This window comes from Myotis myotis, unplaced genomic scaffold (assembly GCF_014108235.1).
Source record: "Myotis myotis isolate mMyoMyo1 unplaced genomic scaffold, mMyoMyo1.p scaffold_m19_p_15, whole genome shotgun sequence".
NCBI lineage: Eukaryota > Metazoa > Chordata > Mammalia > Chiroptera > Vespertilionidae > Myotis > Myotis myotis.
Genome location: NW_023416319.1, coordinates 36433971 through 36441022, shown reverse-complemented (window position 1 = coordinate 36441022; position 7052 = coordinate 36433971). Strand labels below are relative to the sequence as shown.

At 40.5% G+C, this 7052-nt stretch overlaps 1 non-coding gene across 1 annotated transcript; it reads left to right on the top strand.

Moving 5' to 3' along the window:
- Positions 1–6716: 6716 nt before the first annotated feature.
- On the top strand, positions 6717–6825 carry LOC118670431. Its single transcript, XR_004972325.1, has one exon. It is a non-coding gene; the product is annotated as a small nucleolar RNA SNORA41 (small nucleolar RNA).
- Positions 6826–7052: the final 227 nt, after the last annotated feature.

Below are 7052 nucleotides of genomic sequence, written 5' to 3'. Positions count from 1 at the left end.
AGAATAATATCAAATGTAAACTATCATTGAAAATTAAATTAAAAATCCTATATAATAAAGAGCTAATATGCTAATTAGACTGAACAGCAGGACGACCATCCGGATGACCATCTGGATGACCTTCCAGCGAAGCCAGGGGCCAAGATAGCCAGGGCTGCGAGGGCTGAGGCAGCTTGGGGCTGCAAGGGCCAAGCCCCTTGCACAAATTTCATGCATTAGGCCTCTAGTAAATAAATAAAATTAGACAAAAAAAAATTTTGTAAATAAAAATTTTGCTTTAAAAAATCTTTTCTTGGCTAAGTCTCATTAGGGTTTAATTATTTGCTTCTTGTCTTTGTTGTGGCAAAAGTGGCAACCATTTTTACTAGAAAGAAGAAAAGCATGATTTCCAACAAAGATGTAAAACCACATTTATATTTATGAAATATGGCCTTTTAGTCACCTGTAGTCTGAGATGAAAGTGTTATTGTTGTAATTAGCTAGGTAATAGTAATAAAGGAAAGAAACCAAAGGGAAGTCAGACATTGTTAACATAGTCACCTGGGAAACTTCACCAGGAAGCTGTGGCTTCATACAGCATTGTCCCTCCAGGGGCATTAAAACCCCTCCCCCCCCTCCTGGATTGTTGGGGCAGAAGGAGGAGAAAGGCACATGTGCAGTAGAAATTGGGGTAACACAGGGGAGATGCTTGCCCGTCAGTCTAGCCTGGGGAACAATGAATCGGATAGGGTGCATGAAATCTTGGAAAATTAATTGGTTAGTTTGAAGAAGCTCCTCGTTAAAATCCCCAAAGCGTTCCTCTCTCTTGTTTTCTTTGCTCTCTCTTGCTCCATGACTCACACTCACCCATGCACTTGCCTGTTCTCTCTCCATAGCCATGAGGCCTTAAACAGCCACATGGCCCATGACTGTGCAGACCACACATACAATGGACTGCAGCAGGGAACACAAGCTAAGCTAGCAGATGCCAGATTTGACTGGACTTTAATATGGAGCAGAAGCTATGGGCAGTGACCTTTATTCTGGCCATGCTGAAGATATGGTTGGACTTTTTACATGGCGGGATGGACAGAGATGGAACCTTGGAAGGTTTTACATCATACATCATGAATAAAGCTTCCCACAAAACCCCATCCTCCTGTGGAGGCCTCAGGAAACTCATTTCCTCACAGCAGCCCAAGAACTCCACTTCCACCGATAACAAAAGTAAGTTTTACATGATCTTCACTTATTCATACATTCTGTTATGTAGAAAACAGAAATTGGGGTAAGAAATCATATTGCTTGAGAAAGGACAAAAAGATGGGGACAATGATACTTGGCACATCCAAAGAAAACATTTAATATCCAAACTCTATAGAAGACATCAGGTAAAATAGAACACATTATGTTGGAAAGACACCCTCCCCCTGTGTTTACTACCATTCACAATACTTCTGACACCAGCTGCACGGGTTTTCCATCCATCAAGCAATCCTAAAACACCAGCTAGGTGTCTTACAATTCAATCCAATTCTGACACTAATCAGAGTTAGTGCAGACTCCACAGGTTAAGGGCATAGTCTTACAAAACCATCCCCACTTCAGTTGCCAAATACAAGTGGTAGATCCCCCATGTTACCCACAACTTCTGTGGACTTGTTTTCAAGTTGGAGGTTCACATTATCACCCCTGCCTCCATCTTACATTCCATCATTTGCTAGAACAGCTCAGAGAACTCAAGGAAACACTATGTTCAACAATCATATATAATAAAGAAGTAATATGCAAATTAGCTCTCACACCCTCACAAGATGGCTGCCTACAACCAGGCCGGCAGGGGCGTTAGTGAGGGACGACCAAATAACTGAACAGCAGGCTGCATGGGGCAACCAGGTCAGTGTGTGTGTGGGGGGGGGGGGGGGGGGCCGTGAGGAGCAACCAGGCCAGTGGGGGGGGGGCAGTTGGGAGCGATTAGGCTGGCAGGGGGGCAGTGAGGGGCAACTAGGCTGGCAAAGGGGAGCAGTTGGGAGCAACCAGGCTGGCAGTGAGAACAGTTAGGGGTGATCAGGCCAGCGGGGGAGTGCAGTTAGGGGTGACCAGGCAGGCAGGTGAGCGATTAACAGCCAGCAGTCCAGGATTGTGAGAGGGATATCGGGCCTAAACCAGCAGTTGGACATCCCCAAGGGGTCCCGGATTGGAGAGGGTACAGGCTGGGCTGAGGGGACCTTCCCCCCCCCCCCCCGCCCCCGACCCATGCGTGAATTTTGTGCACCGGGCCTCTAGTTTATCATATAACAAAGAATGTCATAAAGGATACAGAAGAACAGCCATAAAGAGGTATTCAGTGTGAGGACTGAATGGGTCCCTGCACAGGACCTTCTGTCCCCGTGGAGTTGCGTTGCACCACTCTCTCAGTGCGTGGATGTGTTCACCAGTCTGGAACCTCCCTGAACCCAATATCATCGGCATTTTTATAGAGGCTTCATCATGGTAGGCATGACCAACTATTAACTCTATTCCCAGTCCTTCCCACTTCTCTGTGAATAGGAGTTGGGCTGAAAATTCCAAGCTTCTAACCATGTTTTGGTCTTTCAGGTGACCAGTCTCCAACCAGGTGACAAAGAGTTACCTCCTAAGAACAAAAGACACTTCTATCACCTAGAAAATGCAAAAGGATTTAGAACTCCACATCAGCAACTGGGGTCAAAAATGTTAGAACAAAAGATTCTCCTAACCCCTGTACATGCAAGTGTTTTAGGAGTTCTGTGTCAGAAATTTGGAGCAGATATATATCTATATCTCTTATCATTTCACATATGTCCAATTATAAACAATTATTTGTGCTATTTGGTTTTTTTCCCTGTTTCTTGCCCCTCAAAAGAAGGGGCTGTGCCCTAACCGGTTTGGCTCAGTGGATAGAGTGTCGGTCTTCAGACTGAAGGGTCCCAGGTTCGATTCCGGTCAAGGGCATGTACCTTGGTTGTGGGCACATCCCCAGTGGGGGTGTGCAGGAGGCAGCTGATCGATGTTTCTCATCGATGTTTCTAACTCTTTCTCTCCCTTCCTCTCTGTAAAAAAAAAAATAAATAAAATATATTTTTTTTTTTAAAAAAAGAAGGGGCTGTGATCTTTTAAAACAAGCGGTTTCCACAGAGAGAATACTCACTTTTTCTACGTGTAGCCCTGAAGAAGGAGAGAGCTGCTGTCTGCAAATCCACTCACCACTATTAACTCAAATGTTAGGAGAGGATAAAGAAAATACAAAATAGAAATAAACTCTACCCACCCCCAAACATCACTGATAAAGCCTCAGGCACTCGTGAATCTATTGAGTAGTATCTGATGACAAGACTTGTAGGAGGCATTCACCTTTGAAATAGAGTTGAAGAGAACTGTTTTTTAATCTACTTTAAAATTTGTACTGAGTCAATCTTAAATAGCAAAATCTCAGAGTAATTAGATAAGTCATTTACATTCAAGGAGATAGAATTGGCTAATTAGAACTGAAAAATTACAGCTCTGCTGGGTATGCATTTTAATTTGATCTGCTGTCTAGGGCATTGTTATGCTGAACAATTATGGAATAGACCCATATACAGGAAGTGATCATCTACGGAGGGTTTCCTGTAGATTGAGTACCATTAATAATAATTTTCCTCTTCATCCTTGGGCTATCCTAACAGCATAAAAAATTGAAGACAAAGGTTTTTTGGTACTTAGCAAATATCATGTGACTTTGGCAATGGTGAAATGCACAATAATTATGGTTAATAGCTGGATCCACCAATAGGGGAAGTGCAAGACAAATTAGCAATGAAGAGCTTCAGAAATGGGAATTTATGGAAGGATTCTAAAAGGAATGGGTTCACTAATTAGGGTCTCTAACAAAATGCACCGTAAAGTCAAATTATTCACGGTAGGGCTTATGTTACTGCACTTTCATGGGGAAGTGGCCGGTGGTTGTGGAGTGCAACAAATCCATTTAATGTGTATATCATAATTTATTTAACCCTTATTTATACACACTCCCCATTTTTAGGGGGGTTTTTGGTTGGTTGGTTTGTTTGTTTTGCTGGTAAAATAGTGCTTGGATGTTTGTCCAAAATAAGAATTTCAATGGACAAGTAGGTTTTTTATTTCTCCAATAATCCTAGAGCTCCTTGGTCTATAACTCCCACACATTACAATATCTGATTAACCTTGTGGCACTTCAAATAATACTCACACAGTAATTTATTCTAATATATCAAGTATAAGTCCCTTTTCCTGCAGATACACTCAGATGCCAGTCTCACTCCCCATCCGCCCCACAAAAAAAACCTTCTCCCTCTTCCTCTACAAGATTATATATAGATCCATCCATTTGCAAGAAAGTATTTCCAAATTCTCTACTAGCTGTCTTCCAATAAATAATAGAACTTGATCTCTTTTAAAAATAATTTTTTAGTTTTTCAATTACAGCTGACATACAATATTTTATTAGTTTCAGGGTACAAAATAGTGATTAGACATTTATATAACTTACAAAGTGATCACCCCAATAAATCTAGTACCCATCTGTCACTGTAAATATTACTGACTATATTATATTTCCTATGCTATACATCCCCATGATTATCTTGTAACTACCAATTTGTAATTCTTAATCCCTCTTCTTTTTCACCCACCCACCCCCATCTCCCTCCTATCTGGCAATTATCAAAATATCCTCTGTATCTATTTGTTTCTGTTTTGTTTACTTATTTTGTTTTTTAGCTTTCACACATACGTGAAATTATATGGCATTTCTTTCTCCATCTGACTTATTTCACGCAGCATAGTACCCTCTAGATCCATTCATAATGTTTCAGATAGCAAGATTTTTTTATGGCTAATACTCCATTATTACTGGTGCACAAAATTTGTGCACCGGGGGGGGGGGGGGGGCGGGGGCGGGTTCCTCAGCCCGGCCTGCACCCTCTCTCAGTCTGGGAGCCCATAGGAGCGGGCCTAAGCCATCAGTCAGACAATCTTAGCACTGCTGCAGAGGCGAGAGAAGCTCCCTCCACCGCTGCTGCACTCACCAGCCATGAGCCTGGCTTCTGGCTGAGCGGCACTCCCCCTGTAGGAACTCACTGACCACTAGAGGGCAGCTCCTGTGTTGAGCGTCTGCCCCCTGGTGATCAGTACATGTCATAGTGACTGGTCAACTGGTTGACTGTCTGCCCCCTGCTGGCCAGTGCACGTCATAGCAAGCAGTTGAGCAGCCTTAGCATATCATTAGCATATTATGCTTTGATTGGTTGAACAGACAACCAGACACTTAGCATATTAGGCTTTTATTATGTAGGATATACACCACTTCTTATCCATTCGACTATTCATGGACACTTAGGTTGCTTCCATATCTTGGCTACTGTAAATAATGCTTCCATGAACATATGGATGTATATGCCTTTTGATTTAGTGTTTTGCATTTCTTTGGATAAATACCCAGGGGTGGAATTGCTAGGCCCTTTCTTCATCTCTTTTTGTTAAAGTTGATTTTGACTGGTGTAAGTATTGCTACCCCAGCTTTCTTTTTGTTTCCATTTTCATGAAATAAAAGTAAAATGCCTAGGAATAAACTTAACAAAACTTATGAAGGACCTATACTGGGTGGGTCAAACGTAAGTTCACAGTTGTTTGTATGAAAAATAAAACAATAATGAATAAATAATAATACAAGAATAAACTATGTTTTGCATACTCACAACTGTAAACCTATTTTTGACCTCACCCTGTACACTGAAAACTGAAAGACATTATTAAAAGAAATTAAAGAAGACAAAAACAAATAAAAAGATATTCCATCTTTATGGACTGGAAGAATCAACATTAGTTAAAATGCCCACATTACCCAAAGCAATACATAAACTTAATATAATCTCCATCAAAATCCCAATGGTATTTTTTAAAGAAATAAAAAAAATTATCTTATTTGTATGGAACTACAGGAAACCCCAAATAACAAAAGCAATTCTGAGGGGAAAAAAAAAAAAGCCAAAAGTATCACATCCCCTGACTTCATATTATACCACAAAGCAACAATAATCAAAACAGCATGGTATTGACAGAAAACCAGGCACACAAATCAAGGGAACACAACTGAGAACTCAGAAATAAACCCACATGTATAGAGGCAAATAATTTGTCACCAGCTAGCTAAAATACAATGGAGAAAAGAAAACCTCTTCCACAAAAGGTGCTGGGAAAATTGGAAAGCCACATGCAAAAGAATGAAACTAGACTGCTATTTGACACCATACCAAAAAAATTAACTTAAAATGGATCGAAGAACTAAACATAAGACCTGAAACAATAAAATACATAGAAGAAAACATATGGACCTTCCTCTTAGAAGGAATTTTATGAATTTGACCTTAAAAGCAAGGAAATTAAAAACAAAAATAAGTGGGATGGCCCTGGCTGGTGTTGCTCAGTGGCTAGAGCATCAGCCCATGCACTGCAGAGTCTCAGGTTCAATTCCAGTCAAGGGCACATACCAGGGTTGCAGGTTCAATCCCTGGCCTCAAATCATAGTGCATGTGGGAGGCAATCAATCGATGTGTCTCTCTCACATTGATGTTTCTCTCTCTCTCCTTTCCTTTCTCCCTCCCTTACACTTTCTCTAAAAAACAATGGAAAAAATATCCTCAGATAAGGATTAATAAAAATAAAATATTTTTTAAATGGGACTATATCAAACTAAAAAGCTTCACATCTAAAAAAAAATCAACATCCTCTGTGAGAAAGAAATTGTTACATGATTAAACACCTCTTTCTTAGCAAAACAGAAAGGGGGCATATGTGTGACAAACATGAGAAAAATACAAAATAAAAAAATTTAAAAATCAACAAAATAAAGAAGCAACCAACAAAACAGGGAAAGACATTTGCAAACAATACCTATAATAAGGGATAAATATCCAAACACATTTTTAAAAATCATACACTCAGCAACAACAAAAAATAGTGCAATCTAAAAATAGGCAGCCCAGTGTGGCTCAGTTGGTTGGTTGTTGTCCTGTGCACCAGAAGGTGGCAGTGGA